General features: G+C 42.7%; 1 long non-coding RNA gene across 1 annotated transcript; it reads left to right on the forward strand.

The window, feature by feature from the left end:
• The first annotated feature begins 7,971 nt into the window (after window positions 1-7,971).
• LOC116881879 lies at window positions 7,972-19,179 on the forward strand. The gene is made up of 3 exons (XR_004385511.1): window positions 7,972-8,035; window positions 9,657-9,710; window positions 18,419-19,179. It is a non-coding gene; the product is annotated as an uncharacterized LOC116881879 (long non-coding RNA).
• The last annotated feature ends 4,605 nt before the right edge of the window (window positions 19,180-23,784 follow it).

Consider the following 23,784-nt stretch of genomic DNA (forward strand, 5'->3'; position numbering starts at 1 on the left):
ATAAATAAAATCTTTTAAAAAAAAAGTTCTTTTTTTCACATCTGTTTTGCTAGACATGGAACACATTTGGAGTATATTACTCTCTTGAACTTTTTTTGTCCCCAGCTTGAGTGGAATGGGTTTGCCTCTGGACTCTTCCAGATCCCCTCAATGACTGATGCCCAGCATAGCACCTGAAGCCAGGGTCTCATTCTCTCTCTTTCCCTCTCGTGCCCAATCTTTGCTCTCTCCTTTCTCTTTTCTCAGAAAGTACATGAGTGATTCTCCACCTTGGTTACCTTGGTGGTTAGCCACTCCCTAGGGAGTGGGAGGGGGGGTTAAAAAAAAAAAACAACAACCCTATGCCCCAGCTCCACCCCAGAATAATTCACTCAGAGTCTCTTGAGGGTAGGACCAGACATCAGTCATGTCTAAAGCTCTCCATTGCACAGGCTAACTTGGGAATCATTGAAATTTTACAGTATCGTGGCATCAAACACCGCATGCCCTAAGAATGGTTCTTATCTCCCCATCTGTCCTCCCTACCACCATTCAGTTTGAGGGTCTTCTGGAGTCTGGTGTGTACTTTGACCACGTTAAGGTAAATGGTATCTGGTTATGCAAAATACTGGATGTAATTTTGAATTATGTGTATACCATAACTGATTCCAAATAATCTTTGCCCCATAGATTCTTCTCATTTAATACAAGCATTCGTGTAATTTTTTAAAAAGATGTTATCTGGTTGGGATAACTAGTCTGCATATTTAGAATTTGTTCATCTGATTAAATGTACCTACCATCCCACTGAGACTTAGAACAGAGAATGAACATGGGAACTGAAATGCAGAATAGCCGAGTCTCACAGGAAAGAAATAGGAGATGGTTCAGCACACAGAGCAATGATCAACCCAGTTCAAATTTCTGGGAGGTAGGTTTGTATGTGCTGGTGACAGGCTGTGAGTAGGGCTTCAGATAAAACAAGGACCTTTAGTTAATTTTGAATTTTGATAAGTGACAGATAATGCAATATTAGGGACATATTTATACTAAAAAATCATTTGTTGTTTATCTGAAAATCAAATTTAACTGGGAGTTAAACTCCATTTTGTTTGCGAATCGGGCAATCCTAGTTGAGGATGGCCGGTTCCTAAAGAGGAGACTCTTGGGCATTTGAGGGAGTGGTAGGTCTTACCTGGGTGGTTACTACCCTCCAGGAGGCATAGGGGAAGCATGCAGACACATGGGGCTCTCCCAATGACTGGGGATTGCTACTGGCATCTAGTGGGTGTGAACCAGGGTGCCAAACCTCCTGCAGTAGGCAGAATAGTTCCAACGGATGACTGTCCCATCTAAAATGCCAATGGCACCCAGACCAGTGCCGCCTAGTTCACCATTTTACTAAGAACTGACCCTATCACCTTCACATAGTTGCTCCCTAGAAAGCAGTGCACTGGCCACTCAGAGAAGTTCAGAGAGTGCCCCCCAGGAAAGAGCCAACCAAACAAAGTCCCAGGTACTTGTTGCAAAGCCTCCTTGAGTTCAACCCAAACATAAAGTGGGTTGAGGAAATGAATCCAAGCCTTCAAAGCTTACAATAAGTACTGCCTCCTTCAGGAAGTCTTCCTTGACCGCTCCAATCTTCACTGATCTGTCTCCTCAACCCCTAAAGCCTCTATTCTTCTAATTTATTACTTGAACATATTCTTGTAGTGGTTTCTTGTGTTCTGGCCTGTGAGTTAGTCTCTCTAACTAGCCTTGGGACATCAGAAAAGTGAGGTCAAATTCTGGTGACTTTGATCATGTTACTGATTTGTTGGTTGGCTTTGCTGTTTGTTATACTTTGCTTCTTTTAAAAACTCTGATGTAGCCGAAATTAAATGTACAAAAAAGTGAGGCAATTAAAGGAAAGATAAAAAGGAAGACAAGAAACCACAAAGAGGAAAGAGAAGAGCAGGAACCAGAGATAAAAATAATTTTGTAAATGGATATTAAATTTAAGTCTGGGCTCCCTGACAGTCAAAGCAAAAAGGGAACAAAATTGGTTACGTCACTCTTATTGTCTGATAAAAAGGAAGCAATATCTGCTCACGAGGAAATGTAATGTCTTTCCTCATGCTAAAAGCTAAGTGAAATTTATCAGACTCTGAGAAACATAATGGATAATGTCTTCACTTGAATTTTCAGAAAATACCAAAAATGTGGGTGGTTTTTTTTTTTTTTCCTATCTCTTATGTTTCCTTTGTAAGAAATTTGGGACTATACTAATGAACCTTGGCTAGTGAAGGTGTTTTTATAAGGAGCTAAGCTACTATGGTCTAAATGTACTCATTTCCAGTGGTCTGATTAATAAAGGGGCACTGAGAAGTTTTCAACTGCCCAGAGCTTTTATAAAGCCTTTATGTGTGGCTCCCCTAAGTAGCTTCTGACAGCTTTAAGGAAAAGGTGGAGATGCTGTAGAAATTAGGCTTATGGTAGGTGGTCAAGGAAAGATGGCTGGGAACAGCTACTTTCCACTTCCCACATGACCTTCCACCATGCGAGCTAGAATCAGACTGTTGGAATTACCCACCCTGCCTAGAAGGTACTTCCCAGCCATATCCCCAGGAAAAGGATAAAGGAAAACAGTGTGTCACCAAGGGCCCATCCCAGGGTAGGATCCTGGGAATGGCTTGAGACCTTGCCTGACCACGTGTACAAGGGCCCACCCCAGGGTAGGATCTTGGGAATGGCTTGAGACCTTGCCTGACCACGTGTATCATCCTTTAATGAGTGCTTCATTTGGGGATTAGTTTGCCGCTCTTTAAAGCCAAGGAACAAATAATTTAGATGACTCAAAAACAAGTTTCCTTTTTTTGGTTTTATTTGGTGTTAGGTTTTTTTTTTTTTCTTTTTTACCAACTCCCTAAATGGGTGGGAGATTAAAACAAACAAAAAATAAACCATAGATTAAACTCCACCCCACCATCCCCCAAGCTGCACAACATCAGGGAGAGGAAACTGTGGCCTGGGGCTTTGAAGGCTTGCTGATTAGCACACATGTCCCCCCTCCCTACCACCGGCCCCATCTCAGATGCACCAGTCCTTGTGCTTGGTGGCTAACGGTGACAAAACCAAGATGAATCACTGTATGTCAAGATCCGTAGATTATCAAAAGACTAGGTAGCAGGTCTGGGATGAGAGATCAAAGCCAATCAAAGCCAAAGGTAAAACTCTCTGACCTAGGTTTTGGTCTTTTGTTTTTAGACGGTGGCAGCTTCGATTTGCTTCCCGCTGGCCCAGAAAGGTTGGCTGGAGCAGGCAGAGCTAATCCAGGTGCAGGTGGAGGGGCTGCTGGAGCCATCAGGAAGCCTCCCTGCTGCTCCCTCCCCTCTACCCACTGTAGGCTGGGGAGGGAGAGAGGTAGTCAGGGAGAAGTCTTTCCCTCCTTCCTTGAGAGGAGGTCAACTGTGCTGGCCTTGTTTCCTAAAGGACTTGTTCTCAGGCCAGTGGATACTATCCTGCCGTTAGTGCTAGAAGGTGTGTGCTGGACTCATTTCCAACTCTCTGGTTGGCCAGCAGTGTTGATCCAGGCCCCCCCTTCACTTGGGATTAGAGGAAGGGGGGTTAACTGGGGTCATTTTTGGCTCCCCAGCATCTGAACTCCTCCCCCAAGCTTAGGACACTTACCTCCTCATGAATCTTAATACCCTAAGAAAGAGCCCCAAAGGCCAGGTGCTTTCTCCTCTAGTATCCTTTGGACATGGACACACAGTGGGACTTGGCCAACCATGTGCTCCTGCTTCAGATGGAATCAGAAGTGAACCTGCACCAGGACATCCAGGTGGCTCAGTCGGTTAAGCATCTGCCTTCAGCTCAGGTCAGGATCCCAGGATCCAAATATCCAGCCCTGTGGCAGGCTCCCTGCCACCTCCCCACCAACCTCCACTCATGTACAACCTCTCTTTCTCTCAAATAAATAAATAAAAATCTTAAAAAGAAGAAGTAGTAGTTGTTGTTACTGGTACCAACAAACAGGGACAGGGGAGAATCCCTTCTGGGGGATGCTGCAGGGCAACAGAAGTATCCAGGCTCCCAGGGCAGTGGTGCCCATGGTGGTGTCCGGTGTCCAGGGCTGAGGGTGGTGGCAGCACTGGGTGGCAGCTGCCTTGGCATCCTCATCACTCCCTTTCTGTGCTGTGACTGTGCCTATGGCCTGAGGTGTGATCCTGAGTTCCTAGGCCCTGTGTTTTCTGAGGCTGTTTCTCCAGCCTTCTCCGTGATTCCGTGAGTTACTCGATAGCCTTTCAACAAATTCCGTTTCCACTTAGATCAGTCAGAGTTGGTTTCTGTTGCTTGCAGCTGAGAACCCTAACTCTGTCCAACTACAACTGGTTTCAGTCAATCGTTTGCAGATGCTTTTTTTTTTTTTTTTCCCTTCACTGCCTGCATTCTTCATGTCTCTGCCCTCCTGGCAATTCCACAAGTAATCCAGAAAAGGAGGAATAAGCATGCAGAGAATTTGACCGCAGCTGGGAAGTGAGCCAAGAGAACTCTGAAGAACGTGAATATTAGATCTCTCATTTTGTCAGGTGGGGTGGATGCGGGATTAAGGAGACAGAAGGCTGTGGGCTGTCCATCATATTTTATTTTTCAACCCAATTTGGTTTTACAGTGATTACCCATGGCACTTAAAAATCCCATGAGGGTATGGACCAAGCCTGTCTTGTTTTCCCTAGTACCCAGTTCATATTGGATACTTAGTAAATAGTGGCAAAGGGGTGATGATGGAAGTCTCACGAAGAGAATTCAGGGAAGGGAAGCTTAATATATCCTTGATGCCTCTTTAAAAAAAAGAATTGTCTCAGCTCTGTGGGAGCTGAAGATTAAGGCCTGTGTGTCGAGCCAACACTGCAGATATGTGATTGTGTTGACTGAAGAGCAGGAGCCTGGAGCTTTAGCCATCAGACTGTCAAAGACAGAGACAACACACTCCCAGGCAGGCTGAGCCTGACTTGGGTCTGGCCCAGATAGAATGCCTGTCTGTTTCTTCTTTGGAAGGGAGCCCCAAGAGTGTGCCTGCAAAGCTGAACTAAGATGGTTCTCCGAAAAGCATTTTGAATCAATTTCAAATGTGTTGACAGTACATGGTTGAAACCCCAGAACTGGGTTGGGGGTGGGTAGAGTTAATTTGAATCTAGAAAACCAAGGTCAGGTTTCTGTGTGAGCTACCTTAACTGTGTAAGACCCTCGGTCTGTCTGTTGTAGTAAGCTGGTTTTAAGTGACCCTGGCATTTGGATTTGGGTCCACGGGACGCATTTGCTATAAATTAACTGACTCTGATTCTAATTCTTGTCTGTGGCATTAACCAATGAAATCTTACCTTAGGTAAGTCTCTTAACTAACTTAGTCTAAGCTTTCATTTCCCAATTTCAAAGTCCCTCATTTTATTTATTTTTTTTAAAGATTTTATTTATTTATTTGACAGACAGAGATCACAAGTAGGCAGAGAAGCAGGCAGAGAGAGATAGGAGGAAGCAGACTCTCTGCCGAGCAGAGAGCCCGATGCGGGGCTCGATCCCAGGACCTGGGATCATGACCTGAGCCGAAGGCAGAGGCCTTAACCCACTGAGCCACCCAGGCGCCCCCAAAGTCCCTCGTTTTAAAATAGAGGGTTTGGACCATCTCATTCACCCATTTCCTATCTAAAATATGACCTTTCTCTTATTTTCCTTAAGGACAAGAATCATGTGTTCTTCTTCAATATGCCCTTCTGTTCAAGCACAGATCTGGACACGGCAGGCACAGACAGCCTGCAGTATGGCTGTGTTCCAGAAAGTCCTAGGCCAAGACTCCTCTAAGAACTTTCTCGAGCCAGGACCTAGGGCCAGCAGTGATAAAGTTAGAAGAGGAAGAGCACTGGCATCCTTTGATCTATAAGCAGTTACAGAACCTTCTAAACTGCTCGTAGCGCTCAGGTTTGCTCTGAAGCTGGACACCCAGGCCCCACGTGGAGCCCAGGCTCATCTTTGCATTCACATTGAACAGTAGAAGACGGCAAAAGCCAATGCTTCCAATACAGTCTGGGGCTGGTGGAGGACAGAACTGTGAAAGATCATACACATGTGTATATCTGTTAAAGCTGGGTTCTAGAACCTGGTTTCAACATGCGGAATCCAGGGTGACTCTGTCTGCCCGGCGAGGGTGCTGCAATGTTTTCCGTCCTGGTCTTAGAATGGTAAGTCATCAGGGACAGCAGACAGGATGGTCATCTTACTTCTGCTCCTTTTCAGGGAACAGGCAAGCGAACTGCTGGGGGGGAGAAACAGAGAAGGGGGCAGGAAAACAAGTAAGTCGCAGCATGGGGGGAGCAGGGAGGAGAGAGAATGGCAACAGACATGGGAGCTCAGCTGCCAGCAAAGATCTGAGGCGCTACATTGCTCCGAGGAGGGGAGGCAAGCCTTCCCGAATCCTGGCGCCCCAACATGATTGTGAAAGCCGCACCCATGGGCCCACAGACAGCCAACACTGCTGTAGAACCAGTGAGACACCTTGGGAAGCTGCTCAGGTTTCTGGAGACATCTCTGTAAAAGGTGTGCCCTTTGTCCCTGGTGGATGCTTGGAACCCCAGTGGGAGGCGATCCTGGAGCTGCCACCAGAGCTGAAAATCCATTTTTTTCTTTTCTTTTTTAAGGCAAAGTTAATTTCAGAAATTTTGTTCTCAATTTTGTTCTAGGGCTCCGAGCCAATTCCTTCCTTCCCAGTGGCGGCCGGCCGGCAGGGCAGACTGAGCAGGCGCAAAGAGCTTTGATGTCAACAGAGGTAGGCAGGGCAGGCCCCAGTGGAAAACTGTGAAGTCAGCAGAGTTATCTCCGGCACTCCGCCCTTCCCCCTTGCTTCCCCTTTCTCCACCCATTTCCCCCTCTCAGCTTCCAGCTTCTCATTTCCCAGGGGACCCTGGAACATATGAAAACCCACCCCTCCAAAGATAGGAGGGGGCCAGCTCATGGCTCCAGCTATCAAAGTCTGCCTTCCCCCCCACCCCCGCGTCTAAAACAAACAAAGGCGTGCATTCCATACATTTCCTAAGGAAGGAGAGTGAATACAGAAACCTTGTCCTTTGTGCTCTCTTGGTGAAACCCCAAGAGCCTGGGGCCTCAAGTTTGAAGCTGTCTTCCTGCCTCCTGGGACTTTAAAAGGAATCAGAAGTGCCTCAAACCCATACATCTGCTTGGTTTATGGCTCAAATGTAAACCACAAATTATAAAATGATAAATCGCTGTTCGAATCTCTTCCAGGAAAGACTATGTTGTCAAGATTAAGTTACAGCCTCATGGCCGTATGAGTGAGTCTCGCTGCTGACTAACTCTCTCACTCATTTTCCTGCTGGAAATGTTTTTTTCTTCTTGAACTTTCACTGTTTCTGAACACTTTAAACAAAGAAAATGACCGAAGGCAGGAAAAACATCAGGGACTTCTCAACCCATGGAGCCTTTTACAGGCTTTATTATGTAACGGCTGCTTTCGTTTTGTGAGCACCAAAGGAAGTTGAAGAAATCTTTCTTCTTGAGCGCTTAACTGCCAGGGAACGGTGAGACATGGCTTCACGTGGGCAGTGACCCTCACTTCAGACTCTCGTCGGAATGTGGAGTGTGTGGTAAATCAAAGCCGCCTTAAGGAATCTGGGTCTTAAAGTATCTGTTCCGTGATTTGAGCAGGATTGCTACATGAGTTACTGTATTTCGCCCACATGAAAATCAATTCTTTAGAATTCTGTCACAGGGCCTGGTCTAGCGACAGAGGAGTGTGACAAGTAATGAGGCCCCATGCAGGCTTTCCCATAAGGATTCTCCTCTCCGCCAGAGCTTTGGCAGGCCAAAGGAGGAGCCATGAGGTCCCTTGATTGAGATACCCTAACGTGCCTGGCTGTGGGTCTGTCACCCTGACCTCATTTTGAGGGCCCGAGGCTGCAGGAAGCAACCCAGCTGTCCACTGTGTTTCTCCAGCACTGCCTTTGGTGATACAACCCTGACCTGGTTTCTGCAAGGCCACTCAAGGCCTGAGGACCATCAGACCGTGAGTCAGAATCAGGGCAACCTTTCCTCCTAAGCTCCTTCTGATTTATTTTATACCTCAGCCCCTTCAGTCTCTTTCTTGGGGTCCCCAGGTCCTCACGGCGGTTTTCACTTTCTGACACGATTCCACAGTATTGCCCACACCAGTGCCTCCAGGCCCCACCCCAGCTCCTCTTGTCTGCTTTTCCTGAAGTCGGCCTGCTGTCATTACTCCTGCTTTTTCTGGGACACTTCAAGTTGTGGAGAGAGGTTTTATTTGTGTGTGTGTGTTTTTTTTTCTTTTTTTTTTCCTGTGATTATAGTTCTTTCTTCCAATTTTGACTAGTCTGGCGTCTCTCTGATTATAGCTTATTAGGATTCCTGAAGCTAGAAGGCACTTTTTGTTTTTGTTTTTCTTTTCAGGCTGCCTTGTTTTTATTTTTTTTAATAACATGCATTACAATTTATTTTTGCATGTCAGTATAAAGATGAACGCAGTAATAGTCATGAGCCCCACAGTCCAGACTACTCCCAACAGCATTAAAAATAATAAACACAGAAGTCGTGAATATGTGGGAAGAAAATAAAAACAATTTTTAAAAGGTGTAAAAGGAAGAATAAAAACTTCCCATTCTGCCTGAGTCCCTCCCCCCAAATATAACCACTATTACTATTTTTTGTTTATTCTTGGTACACATATTGATTTATGTCCTTTAAAATTTTATGTCAAAGCGGTCTTACTCTACTTATTCTGCATTTTGCTTTTTTCACCCAAAAAGCTACCTTAGAGATCTTTCCACATGTGCACTGCAGATATACTCCCTTCTTCTAATGTCTGCAGAGTCTTTGTAAGAAGAGAATGTGACTTCCAAATGAGCGGCACTCAACGTAATTCCTGCCCCCTTTCTGTCCCTTTACTCCTTCTACTCCCTGAGGACTAGCAAGCTTGGAAGTACAACTTAGACATGCTGGGTTCAGCTCTGCCCTTTCTCCTTAGCCTGTAGGGAGTGTGCCTTCTGCTGCCAGAGAAGTAGGCAGAACTGGGTGAACAGATGCTTGGTACTGGGTTTCAGTTGTGTGAAATGTGTCTCTCATTTAATGTGAGATCGTGTGTGGTACCACATCCAACTTTGTCTTTTATAGGCATTATTAGGCCTTCGTCTGCCAGTCCTCAGTTTTATTTCTCAATTTATTCAGAGCTAGAGCAGGGAAGAGGGCTGCCATTTATTGGGCCAACCTAGGATCCCCAAATATTGTTCCTTATATAGATATATCAAAATGTATTTGATCAGTTTTCTAATGATGAATGTTTAGGTCATTCCAGTCGATGGCTTAAACAGACATCGGTGACATCTTTATGCATATACGTGGGTGTACTTTTTGCAAGCACATCGATGGGCAAATTCCTTATACTACAAGTGCTAGGTCAATGGCATGTGCCTTTGTGTCCCAAAGATGGGAGAAAAGGCCTCCCTGGAAAGGAGGGACCAAGATAATAAACTAATAATCATAATGTAATAATTAACAAGGAGTTGTTTCTTGTTGTGTGCCAGATTCTGTGCTAAGCACTTTGTATATGCTAATGTTTTTGATCTTTGTAACGACCTTACGACACAGTGACAATTATTCATTCCATTTTACAGGTGAAGATCCGGAGATCAAAACTGTTCAATAATTCGCCCAAAGTCACAAAACTGGTAAGCAGTGGAGATGGAATCCATATCCTTGTTTGGGTGATTGCAGAGCCTGTACCTCTGACCACCTGACTAAAGGTGTTCCCCATGGCATAGAGTGGGTGGTAGCCTGGGCAAGCCCTTGCCCATGGGTGAGGACCATTGGTTCAGGGCTCAGCTCACACATGTATACGTATATGGTAGAGTGACCAAGAGTACAGAATCTGCAGCCAGACTCTATGGGTTCAAATCCCAGCTTGGCCTCTTACCAGCTGTGTGATAAGTACCTAGTTTTCCTCATCTGGAAAATGGAGATTTTTTTTTTTTTTTTTGGCGATTTTTAAGAGAATTAAGTTATTCAATATCTGTCAAGCACTGAGAACACAGTCTGGTATAGAGTAAGGCCTTCATAATTGTTTGAGGGTATTTTTGTTTCTGTTTTTTAAATTTTTATTTATTATTCAAATTTAAATTTAATTAATTCACATATAAGGTATTATTGGTTTCAGAGGTAGAGGTCAGTGATTCATCAGTCTTTTTTTTTTTTTTAGATTTATTTATTTATTTATCTGACAGAGAAATCACAAGTAGGCAGAGAGAGGGGGGAAGCTCTGCCAAGTGGAGAGCCTGATGTGGGGCTCGATCCCAGGACTCTTGAGACCAGGGCCTGAGCTGAAGGCAGAGGCTTAGCCCATTGAGCCACCCAGGCGCCCCAATTCATATAATTGAATATGTATATATGTATATATATTCAATATAATACCCAGTGCTCATCACATCATGTGCCCTTCTTAATGTCCATCACCATGTTACCGTATTCCCCACCCCCTCAGCAACCCTCAGTTTGTTTCCTATGATTAAGTGATGATACCAGCACCTGCCTTCAGAGGCCCCAGGTCTGGGCTCTCGACTCCCCCTTTCTGTGCCATGCTGGCCTGCTGAGCAAACTCACAATGCAGGTCAGCAGACAGCCTTAAAATAAACAAATATGTTTGTGTTGTGCCCAGTTATGGAACAGTGTGTATCGAATTGGGTAGTGCAAAACTCATGCAAATAATCTTTTCTTTTTCCAATTCCTGCTGCACACAAGTCTTTCACAACTGACTTGACAAACTCAAATTCCTAAAATGCTGAGGTTCAGAAAGTCCAATCAAAAGTTTGCTAGTAAAAAATGAAACCCTGCCTTCTCTGTCCTCCATCACTGTCCCCATGCCTACCCTCAAGCTACTTTAGCTTTTAGACATGTGGCTACTCAATGCCTTTTTCATTAAAGATATGGGTGAGATATTTCTTTTGGAGTATGTCCAGACAATCTGGAAAACTCATGCTTGATATTAGCTACAGGAAGAATATTTAAAAAACAACAACAACAACAAAAAAAACAGACGAAGAACAAGAAATAAAATTAGGGCAGACAATGGGCCTGCCCTCTTTAGAAATCAGTATAGCTTTCCAAATGGAAGATTTTCCAAATGGTTTTTTAAAAAATTTTGACTTTGTTAAGGAAAAAATAGGTAGACGTACACTCGAAATTTAATATTCTAAAAAGACCTTATTTATTTATTTATTTATTAAAGATTCTATTTATTTATTTGACAGAGAGACAGGGATCTCAAGTAGGCAGAGAGGCCAGCAGAGGGAGAGGAAGGGAAGCAGGCTCTTTGCTGAGCAGAGAGCCCAATGTGGGGCTCGATTCCAGGACCCTGGGATCATGACCTGAGCCGAAGGCAGAGGCTTTAACCCACTGAGCCACCCAGGCGCCCCCCCCCTTTTTTTTTTTTTTTAAAGATTTTATTTATTTATTTGACAGACAGATCAGAAGTAGACAGAGAGGCAGGCAGAGAGAGAGGAGGTGCATTTACCTTTTATAAATAAACTTCTTTCTCTGGGTCTGTCCTTATAGAAAGAAGGTATTTAAGGCCAGTTTTCTACCCATCCCAGCGCTTAAGTTTGACTCAAGGAGCTTTCTGTTCTGTTCCAGCTGTGACATGTTGAAAGTAGACCTGACAATTGTAGACAGCTGGCTATACTCTTTGAGCCTTGACTGTGGCTGTAGCCCACACTGCTTTAGGAAGTAGGGTGGAAGATACAGTGAGAATGGGGGAGGGGCTCTAATGGGAATAGGAAACGGGGTCTTCTCAGGGTCTCTTTTCTACTCCTTTACTCTTCACACCATACAAGGGAACAGAATGTCTCTATTACCCGTGCCTAATTCAGTTCCTTTCACAGGGAGGTACTTGAACCTCAGGATGGGACCATGGCTTTATCTTACCCTTAGTTACAATGCAAAAAGCTGGAGATTGAATGCAAGAAACTGTATCGTGGAAGAACTGCTAAGACCAAAGACAGAAATTTATTGAAAAAGAAGTGACCCATTTTCATCAACTATTAAAAATATCAAACCACATCCAAAGAGATCAATCGCCATGCCCTTCTATACCAGTATCATCTAGTGGAAACTGCTCTAACCTCTAGTCCCTACTAAAGAAAAAGTTAGGTCCAACAGTCTTGTTTTGTACTATGTGATCCAGCTTTCTGTTCTCAGAGGTGATTGGATAAGAGGTGGGCAACTGATTCAAGGAGCATCCATCCACAGATTGGCTAGATTCCCTTGACCTGTAGCCAGGTATGAAAAGAGATGCTGGACAAATCAGAGTCCCTTTTTCCTAGAGGTGGCATGTAAACAAAGAGAGACATTACTAGTTAGTAGCAGGGCAGAAAGGAGTATGGCTGTCCTATATTTCTAATGATGAAAGGCTGTGAATGCTTAGGGATTTCTGTGGGTGAGGTCTGTGCTGCCCACCCCATCAAACTGAGAACTAGCTTCTAGCACTGGTTTTCCCCGAAGCCAGCCCATTCTGGTTCCTGATTTTAGGTTTCTGAAAACTCGCATTATCTTATCATGTATTTTTCTTAACATGCTTGAGCTAACTGGAATGAGTGCCTGATACTTGTAGCCAAAAAAAGCCAAACTAAAACACTATCAAAAAGGTGGGCAAACATAGAGCCAAAATAAAGGGGATGGAAGAATCAGGAAGGTCTAAACCAGAAGCAACAGGAGTAGGTGACTTTGTTAAGGCTCTTGAGGTTATAAATAATATTATTGAAACTAACTCAGGTTGATGAGAGAAGAGGAAAAAAAAAGAATTTCTGTATTTGTGTGATGGATACTAAAGGGCAGCCAAAATTTCTAAAAACTAGTGTCATTCCTCAAAATGTTAATCCATAGGACTGTTGCCATATGAGCCAGCAGTTCCACATCTATGAAAAGGGATGTGTGCACAAAAATGTGTACACCAGGGGCACCTGGGTGGCTCAGTGGGTTAAGCCTCTGCCTTTGGCTCAGGTCATGATCCCAGGGTCCTGGGATCGAGCCCCACATCGGGCTCTCTGCTCAGCAGGGAGCCTGCTTCCTGCTCTCTGCCTGCCTCTCTGCCTGCTTGTGATCTCTCTCTGTGTCAAATAAATAAACAAAATCTTAAAAAAAAAAAAAAGTGTACACCAGTGTTCCCAGCAGCATTATTCAGAATAGGCAATGAGTGGAAACAACTCAAATGCCCACCCACTGAGGAATGGATAAACAAATAGATATATCCATACAATAGAATATTATTTAGTCATAAAAGAAATGAAACTTGACACATACTACAATATGGATGAACCTTGAATAAGTGAAAGGAGCTTGACACAAAAGGCCATATCCTGAATGATTCCATTTATGTCAAATGGTTAGAATAGGCAAATCCATAGAGACAGAAAGTAACGTAGTAGTTACTAGGCATTGTGTGGAGTGGGAAATGCAGTGACTGCTAATAGGCCTGGAGTTTCTTTTCTTTTTTTTTTTTCTTTTTTTTTTAAGATTTTATTTTTAAGTAATCTTATTACTTAATCTCGATTTAAGTAATTGAGCCCCAACATGGGGCTCGAACCCATGACCCTGAAATTAACAGTGGACTGCTTCACCAACTGAGCCAGCCAGGTGGCCATGGAGTTTCTTTTGCAGGGATAAAAATGATATGGAATTAGATAGTGATGATGGTTGCACTACTCTGACTATACTAAAAAACCACTCAATTGCATAGTTTAAAAGGCTTAATTTTATGGGATGTGAATTATAGCTCAATAAAACTGTTATTACAAAAATTACGTATGTACCAAATAGAACAAAGCAAAACAAAAAAAGGAGCTCACGATGTAGAAAGCCAGAAACCATACAATTCTCTCTCTCTCTCTCTCCCCTTCACTGTCATCTCTGCTTCCATATGAACATCTGCTTCATTCTTGTCTCTCTAAAGATCAGTTTTCTTAGCTTTTTCATGGATATAGCAGACAGACTATGAACTCCATAGTTCAAAACTTGTGTGTTGTGACAGAGACTAACTAGATGATCACATACCCATTCTCTCTTCTTTCTAGGCATATGACTGGACTACATTTCCCAGTATTCTCTGCAGTTAGCTGAGGTCATGTGATGAGTTACAGCCTTTAGAATGTGGGCAGAAGGAATGCATGTGATTTTCAGGCCCTACCAACAGAAAAACCTACTCTGCACTCCTTGATCCTTTCCCTCTTCCTTTGACTACAGCCTTAGAGAATGTTTGAACCACTAGATGGAAGGAGCCTCTGTACTTGATAAAATTGTAGAGCATAGCATTTCCCCATCTCCATCTACCCACATTTAACTGTGGTATTATGGAGAAATAAACTAAAGCTACTGAAATCTGGGCATGGGTTGCTATAGTAGTTAACTTCTTCTGAGTCTATATGTCCTCTGGATAAGAGACTATCCCAGATTGACTGTCTGGCTCTCAATTTCAATTTGAAATCTCTAAGTAAGAAAATTGTATTGGCCTGATGTGAGTCAGGTGATCTCCACTTCAATCAACTGAAGCTAGAGTATGAGGTCACAGCACATAAATATAGTCCCCAGGGGGCCTACTTGTGGAAGTGAGCAGCCCTTCTTAGAGAAAAGATGCCTATTGTCATGGTTAAGTAGGAGGGGTTGGTGTGACCCATGGAGACGAAGATGCAATGCCCAGAGTGGCCTTTTCGTTTCTCTCCCCAACACATTCAGAGATAGAGACATGGAGATAAATATAGATACAGATATAGATAATATAGATATATTCTGGTTCCTAATTTTGAAAGTAAAGTTCCTTTTGGACAATTTGAAAAAAAATAAAATCAAGTCACCATTTTCTTTTCTCCTATACTTTCTGTTTATTCTCTTCCTCCCATCCTGTGAGGCAATACAATATAGTAGCAGAGGGTGGCTAACTCTCTAGATTGAGACTACCTAGATATAGCTCCGATACACCACTTTCTGGTTCTGTGGCTTCAGGCAAATTATTTAACAGCCCTCTCTTAATTTCTCCACCCACTTGGGGATATCAATGATAGCACTCGATGTAAGGAGTCTCAGGAAGATCAATGAGTTCATATCTGCTTAGTGCTTAGTGTAGTACCTGGAACATAGTGAGAACTTGTTTATTGTTTGTAGTATGCATTTGAAACTGCATTCCAAATTTTTAAAAATTTTTCTTGAGGGGCGCCTGGGTGGCTCAGTGAGTTAAAGCCTTTACCTTCGGCTCAGGTCATGATCCCAGGGTCCTGGGATCGAGCCCCGCATCGGGCTCTCTGCTCAGTGGGGAGCCTGCTTCCTCCTCTCTCTCTGCCTGCCTCTCTGCCTACTTGTGATCTCTGTCTGTAAAATAAATAAATAAAATCTTTAAAAAAATTTTTTTTCTTGAACTTTCTAAGGATGGAAGGTAGACTTCATCTTTAAGTAACAACTGTTTTTATGTTCTTGAGGACCCAAAGGAGTGGCAGATGTTTTAGATGGAGATGCTGAGGTTTCTGTTGAATAATACAAAAAGCCATGGGGTGCCTGGGTAGTGCAGTCAGTTAAGCGTCTGACTTTGTCTCAGGTCATGATCTCAGGGTCCTGGGATTGAGCCTTGAATTGGGCTCCCTGCTCAGCAAGGAGTCTGCTTATCCCTCTGCAGCTCTCCACCCCCAGCTCATATGCTCTCTCTCCCTCTCAAATAATAAAAACTTTAAAACACACACACACACACACACACACACACACACACACACACACACACACAAAAAGCCATTTCTTACTGGGGGCAGGTATACCTCTGTCTGGATTGTTGCAATATCTCGTGTCCTCTGTTGATGGTCAGAAATAAGAAGTTGGAGGGGTGCCCGGGTGGCTCAGTCAATTAAGCATCCTACTTTTGATTTCAGCTCAGGTCATGATGTTGGGCTTGTGGAATCAAGCCCCCATCAGGCTCAGTGCTGGACATGCACTCTGCTTAAGGTTTCTCTCTCTCTCTCTCCCTTCTTCTCTCCCCAGCTTGTGCTATTTCTTAAAAATCAAAAACCTGAAATCTCAGAACTACTATTTTTTTTTCACTAAAATCAAGATACGATATTGAAGTGTTCTATGATGTTTTAAAATAAATGACTATGAGAATTTGCTATCAAGAATGTATTTTAGAGTTGCTTGGTTCAGTCAGTAGGGCCTGCAACTCTTGATCTTGGTGTTGTGACTTTGAGCCCCATGTTGGGTGTAGTTATTGCTTTTAAAAAATGTATTTTATTTGGTAACAAAAATGCCAGACAAATTCCCAAAGGAACAGAGTATACTCAGTTTTGAAGAAGTCCAATAAAGTTTGTCAAAATCAGTCTCTGCACTCAGTGTGGAGTCTGCTTGTCCCTCTCCCTACGCTCCTCCCCTCAAATAAATAAGTAAGTAAAATCTTTTTAAAAAATAAAATTAAAGGGGCGCCTGGGTGGCTCAGTGGGTTAAAGCCTCTGCCTTCAGCTCAGGTCATGATCCCTGGGTCCTGGGATCGAGCCCCGCATCGGGCTCTCTGCTCAGCAGAGAGCCTGCTTCCTCCTCTCACTCTCTGCCTGCCTCTCTGCCTACTTGTGATCTCTGTCTGTCAAATAAATAAAATCTTTTTAAAAAAATAAAAAATTTTATTAAAAGAAATAAGAAGTTGGGGCCCCAGTGCTTGGGTGGCTCAGTCAGTTAAATGTCTGCCTTCAGCTTATTTCATGATCACTGGGTCCTGGTATCAAGCCCTGAGTTCGGATCCAGGTTCAGCAGGGAGCCTGCTTCTCCATATCCTCCCCACTTGTGCTCTCTGTCTTTGTCTGTCTCTCTCAAACAAATAAATAAAATCTTTCAAAAAAGAAAAAAGAAGTTGGGGCCCCAAGACTTGGGTCTAGTGTACCAGGGGAGAGCCCCAACCAGGAGGGTGGGGAAGCTCCAGGCATGGCAGGCTGAGAGCAAAGGGGAAGGACTGCCCAGAGGGAACCCCAGGAAAGGGTTCTACAAGGGAACTTTAGAGGCAGTGGTATCCGATATCCACTTTTTTTAAAAGTAATTTTTGATAACATTTATTATTTTTTTTATTTTTTATAAACATATATTTTTATCCCCAGGGTACAGGTCTGTGAATTGCCAGGTTTACACACTTCACAGCACTCACCATAGCACATACCCTCCTCAATGTCCATAACCCAATAACCACTTTTAAGTTTTCTTTCTCTGCACTGTAATTCCCTTATGTAATCCTCAAGACTTCACGGAGTTTGTTGAAATTGCAGCCTTATGTCAGATGTGTCTTGGGTAATAGGAAGATGGTTTTCACATTTCACGGTAAGGTAGATTGTAGAGTGACAGCCTGCTGGAAAAGCCATTATGAGAAGTCCAGGGGTGATTGGGGGAGAGTCCTAGAGCAGGTGACCAGTGGAAACCAGCAGAGATGTAATATATAAAACTTTCTGGAGATTCTCAGAAATACATGGAGAGAGGACTGGACTTTCTGCAGTCCTACAAGATGAAGAGTAAATCAGGATACATGAAGAGAAGCCAATCTAATAAGGTTGGAAAAAATGAAAAAAAAAATATGTATTTAACAAATGTGTATTGTGTGTATGCATGTATGTGTACTATATATCTATATAGTGTACTATATATCTATATATCTACACTGGGTTTATAATACATACTTTTTCACTTTTTATCATGAGACTTTTTTAGTATCCTTAAATATTATTCAAGTAAATAATAAGTATATAATGAATAATGGCCTCTTAGTACCCTTCCATGCTTTATTTAACTAATTCCAATTACTGGACTTTTTTTTAGTTTTTCACTTTTGTAAATAGCACTTCAGTGAACATTCTTATATAGTCTTTTTGCATATTAAAAAAATTAATTCTGTGGCGCCTGAGTGCTCTGTTGGTTAAGTGTCTGACTGTTGATCTCAGCTCAGGTCTTGATCTCAGGGTTGTGAGTTCAAGTTCCGCATTGGGCTCCATGCTGGGAGTTGAGCCTACTTAAAAAATATGTAAATATTTCTCAAAATAAGTTCTCAGAACTGTATTTTCTGTGGTAAATGGTATGAATGATTTTAGGCTTTCGATAGAGATTGACAAATTGCCCACTGGAAACATCATACCCAGAAGGACTCCATAACCATCATGCCCCCATACCCTCAGAATTGTAGGAGTGTCCATTTCACTATATCCTCCTGGGCTAACTTGCACATTCAGGGGATTAGCTGTGCTCATATAAAGATGCTGAACATGACAGACAAAGACACAAGAAGGCATTCCCCTGTTACCAAGGGATTTCACCAAGAAAATATGTCTCAATTTCCATGTCAGAAGAATTGCCTTTCTTTACCTTCACAATAGTCTTTCTTTCGCAGGGTTGGCTGTGAGGAAACATCAATATTCCTTACAGAGAGAACTCACCGGATTCCTTAAAGGGAGCTTATTCTTCATTCTCCCCTTTCTACTTTGAAGACAATGTGAAATAATCTGTCTTCTGGTGACATGATTGAGGGAAAACGCTGTGTCCAGTTCTCTCAAGTCCACCCCTATAGGTATTCTGGCTCTAGGTAAATGCCTACTAGGTCTCACCTAATATACTTACAGTGACCAAGACTTTAGATATCATTATGGGGAACACTGTGGGAAAATGAGACTGGGGCATGGAGATCACTTAAGGACCAGATTGATTTAGATAAATTGATTTAGATAAAAGTTGTCCATGAGAACATGAAGAGTTTCAGGGAGGATCTGATGTCATAACTTTGAGAGAAGCATCACAAGTGATATACTCCCACCAACTCTCCTGGCTCTCCCTTCAGTGCACCCCTCAATCCAAGGATAACCATGAGCAGCTCAGAGTTCCCGGCACCCCAGGCGGGCAGGAATGTGTAGGGCACCGTCTACGAGGGAACATCTACCCTGTTGGAGACCCTGATCCCAAATAGCGAAGTGTGGGTCAAAGAAGACATCTAAGCGAAAGCTGTTCAATTTCTCTGACTTCATGAATTCATGGACAGTAGCTCTCAGAAGCACACTAGAACTCTGTTCTGCCCTTAAACACTTGACACCACAACTCCTCCGGTGAGCAGATAAGAAAACTAAGCAAGAAGTTTAGTTGTATCTCCTGAATTGTAATTAAATCATAAATGAACCTGGGCTAGTCCTCAGAATGCTGTACATTGCCTTTTGGTTTTGGGTTTTTTTTTTTTTAAGATTTTATTTATTTATTTGACAGAGAGAGAAATCACAAGTAGGCAGAGAGGCAGGCAGAGAGAGAAGGGGAAGCAGGCTCGCCGCTGAGCAGAGAGCCCGATGCGGGGCTCGATCCCAGGACCCTGGGATCATGACCCGAGCTGAAGGCGGAGGCTTTAACCCACTGAGCCACCCAGGCGCCCCTTTAATTTTATTTTTTAAAAAGATTTTATTTACTTATTTATTTGAGGGGAGGAGCGTAGGGAGAGGGACAAGCAGACTCCACACTGAGTGCAGAGACTGATTTTGACAAACTTTATTGGACTTCTTCAAAATTGAGTATACTCTCTTAGAAAAAAGTACAAAGAATAAAATAATTACCCAGAATCCCAGAATTCAGACATTATCACAGTAAACATTCTTGTGGATATTTTTTCACTCTTTTACCCATAGATCTGTATATATACCGGTCATCTCTTTTATAATCCTGAGGTCATACAGGATTATTTTATAATCTCCTCTTTTCTTGTAGCAGGTTGTTTTTTATTTTGCACCACTAAAAAATAAAATTGTGAGGAGACTTCTTGGTAGATACCTCGATACCTGTGATGATTTGCTTTGGGCTCCTTCCTAGAAGTGAAGATGCTGAATTAAAGGTAATTCACATTTTAGGGTTTTTGATAAACACTACTAACATGCTCTCCAGAAATGTTAACCATCTTACACATCTATTAGTGGTATATAAGACTACCTGTTTTCCTGCCTCTTCATCTATACTGAATAGTATTTTTTTTTTAATTTCCCAATTTAGTTTCTGGCAAATGGTATCTCTTTATTTTAATTTGTACATGTCAAATATTCTTGCCCTTATACAGAATTATTGGTGATTTGTATTTCTTCCTCTGTGAAATGCCTGCTCCTGTCCTTAGTTTTGCCTCTGTTGCTTGACCTGCAGTTGGGCCAAATTGGTGAGCCTGGTTTTGTGCAAATCCCTGGATGACTGAGACTGGCAATTGCTCCACACTGACAAGAAGATGGCTTCCCCACACCGTTGGCCCTGGGAAGCTCTCTGGGGGCGCTTCCACAAGAATGGCTTCTTGCTTTGGTTTGAGAGTAGCCCATCTTATGCCATGGACTGTGTGTACCTGGGTCACATCTTGCCACACAGGCTGGTGCAAAAATGCTGCCATTTTGAAATGAAAGGTTTAGGTCTGAGGGCCTCTCATATTCATTCATAGACTACCATAGACTCTCATTTTCATTCGTAGACTACCAGATTCATAGATCCTCCCAAAACTTCAGTCTTCCCAGTTTACATTGAGGGGACATGACTATGGAGGCCTAATCTAGAAATGAACATTCAGTTAAGAGCAGGCTCCACGTACCCAAGAATGAAGAACTCCTGTGCTGGGAGGACATTAATGATGACCATCACTGGCCTATGCAACTGAAAATGCTCCTCTATTACAGACAATTCATACCTTGGCCAAGCACTCTGTGTGGGCAAAGCCAAGCTTTAGACTAGGAGGAGGACGAGGAAAGATCCGAAAAGCTTCCTGACCACCTGCATGGGGACCCACATGCATGCATACTCACGCATTCTGTTGGCATGCACATGCATATGAAATTACCAAGAAAAGAAATGGAAAGGAATGACATGATCAAAAACAAATAATTCACTTTATATCTCTCCCTTTCTCCAAAAATAATTTCTGACTGCCTAAAGGCAAATTAATACAGTAACACTCATACAGCTTACTCCTCTGATGGACCTACAATAGGCACTCAAAGACTACCTCCCTAAAGTCTGCAGGCAAAAAGGAAACTGCTTCTTAAGTACATTGCAAAGCCTTTATGGGCTTTAATTGTGCCCATGAAGAACCATAAACTAGGGGCGGGAAACCTCCAGGCCTTTAATCTTCTTAATATAGCCCAAGCGTTTCATTGCGCTTAAACACCATTTAGACTTCTTACACTTCCGGTTACAATTTTTTATTTTTTTAATTATTCTTTTATTTGTTAATATTTTATTTTTTGTACGTAATCTCTACACCTAACATAGGGCTTGAATTTACAACCCCTAGATCAAGAGTTGCACGATCCACCGACTGAGCCAGCCAAGCACCCCTGCAACTTATTTTTTAAACTTCTATTTTTATTTACTTACTTACTTACTTACTTATGTATTGAGAATGAATGAGAGAGAGAACAGTGGGGGAGGGGGAGAGGAGACTCTTAAGCAGGCTCTACTCCCAGTGCAGAGCCCGAAGGGGAATTCAATCCCATGACTCTGAGGTCATGATCTGAGCAGAAATCAGGAGGTGGGTTCTCAACTGACTGAACCACCCAGGTGCCCCTATTTTTTTTTTTTTTTAAATACCTGTTCTTTACTCATAGGCTTCTGACATCTGGAGAGAGAAAATTTTAAAATAAAATAAATCTTACATTTTATGTTTATTGTTATTTAAATTAGAGACCATTTTACCTGTAGGTTTTTACAAGATTTCTTTATAATGTTTTGATACTATATTTGGTCATTTGGTTACGAGATTTAAATTTTGGTGTTTTAAGGGATCATAGGGTAGGGAGTGTCTAAAAATCTGCAATTGCTGTATCATCTGATCGTATACCTGAAATTAAGTTTCTAGCTAATCAGGCTTAGTTTTATCAGGTCATCGGCAACAGGTTGCTGAGAGTCTACTGTGGTATGAAAATAAATATGGATGAATAATATTGGACTTACCTCTGAGTGGGACATACATTAGTTTAAGAAATATTATTTTCTGAGGATAGTAAGAAATGAACATGGATGAGGAATTGTTATCTAAGGAATGGTCATTCTATTAGCTTACAGTAAGAACAGAGTGACTAGTGGAGTAAGGGGGATAGTAGTGTGGGATGGGAAGGAAGCATCTAGTAGGTAACTACTGGAAAGTCTAGGAAATCAAGTTCTCCAGCTGAAGGAGGAAGGAGGAGAGAAGACTTAGTAAGGTACCCTCAACTCTAGAAATGCCCCATTACTCAAGTTAATCTTCTGCTTCTGCTCTTCTTTGTTCACTCAACAGATATTTATTGAGCACTTTCCATATGCCACGTGCTTTTTCTAGGAGCTGGAAATAACAACAGTGAAAAAGACAGACAAAATCCTGCCAAACTTCTTTAAACAATGACCTGTGTTTTCTCCTTCTGCATTCACAACACCCTTTTAGCCTTCACCCCCTCTACGACCTGATATCCTCTCCCACCATCATGATAAAACAGTTCTCTAAAGACCAGTGGCCTTCTAATCACTGTATCTAGTGCCCCTTTCTCAGTTATCCTCTTCCTTGGACCCTAGTATTTAATATCACCTGATTTTCATCATTTTTCAAAGTCTTGGCTCCTTTGCATTCTGTGATCTGGCACTAGGTTGTTTTTGTTTTTGTTTTTGATCTTTTTTTTTTTATTTTTAAAAAATTTTTTATTCATGAGAGACTGAGAGAAGCAGGCTCCCCATGGAGGTGGGAGCCTGACTCAGGACTCGATCCCAGCACCCTGGCATCAGGACCTGAGCTAAAGGCAGACACTTAACCAACTGAGCCACCCAGGTGCACCACTATGGCACTAGTTTCAATTTGCTTCCTACAACTGTTACTGCTTCTTCCCTGACTCATTCTCTTGCCTCCTGAATAAATATTGGTGGTCCCTCAAGTCCTACACTCTTATTTTCTCTCTCTCTCTCTATCTCTTAAATCTTTTCCCTTGATGATTTCTCATGGCTTACATCTTTGACTCTATTTAGAAATACCCTAAATCTATATTCCCGGACCCAGCCCTCTCCTAAACTGTAGTCCCACATTTCAAACTGTGTGCTGGAGGCTTCCATCTAGGCATCTGAGCATCATGCTAGCATAATCTTTTTAAAAGTGTTTGTGCCACTCAGTGTTCTCAACTGCTAACAACAGAAACCCACTCTGGCTAAGTCACACAGAAAATGAATTCACTGGGAGGATATCAGGTGGCTCACTGGGTAGACAGGGAAGCCAGAGGACCAAGCATGGAAAACGGGCAGGAACCCAGGCAGTCTAGGGCACAGAAGGCACAGCCAAATTCACCCCACAGGAGGAGTCTGTTGAGGACGCTGCCCTGGAGCTGGCTGTCCCCCTATCTTCCCCCCTCCCCCACTATCAGTGCTGGACTTCAATTCTCAACCTAACTTCCAGTGTGGTACCTAATTGCTGGTTTTTGTGTTATCCCCCCCTCCAATTTAAAAAGCTGAGCTGTGGCTTCCAATTGGTCTAAGTCATGACAAAAATGACCTCTAATTCCCTTCAGCTTCCCACAGAAGGAAAGGAATTCTGATGCAGGCCAGTGAAATATGGCAACTAATCACCATATTTTATTTTATATAATCACCTCATTTCTTGAAGTTGCCCTTTGCATTTAATGCTGACATCATTTTCTCCATCACTAGACACTGCACCTCAAAACTCTCCTTTACCCCTTCCGCTCCCTCAGCTTCTGAGGCAGTCATCCAGGTCTGTGAGGGTTTTGTTTACTGTTCATTCAT

The sequence above is a fragment of the Lontra canadensis genome, unplaced genomic scaffold (assembly GCF_010015895.1).
Source record: "Lontra canadensis isolate GAN:19392208 unplaced genomic scaffold, GSC_riverotter_1.0 scaffold78, whole genome shotgun sequence".
Lineage (NCBI taxonomy): Eukaryota > Metazoa > Chordata > Mammalia > Carnivora > Mustelidae > Lontra > Lontra canadensis.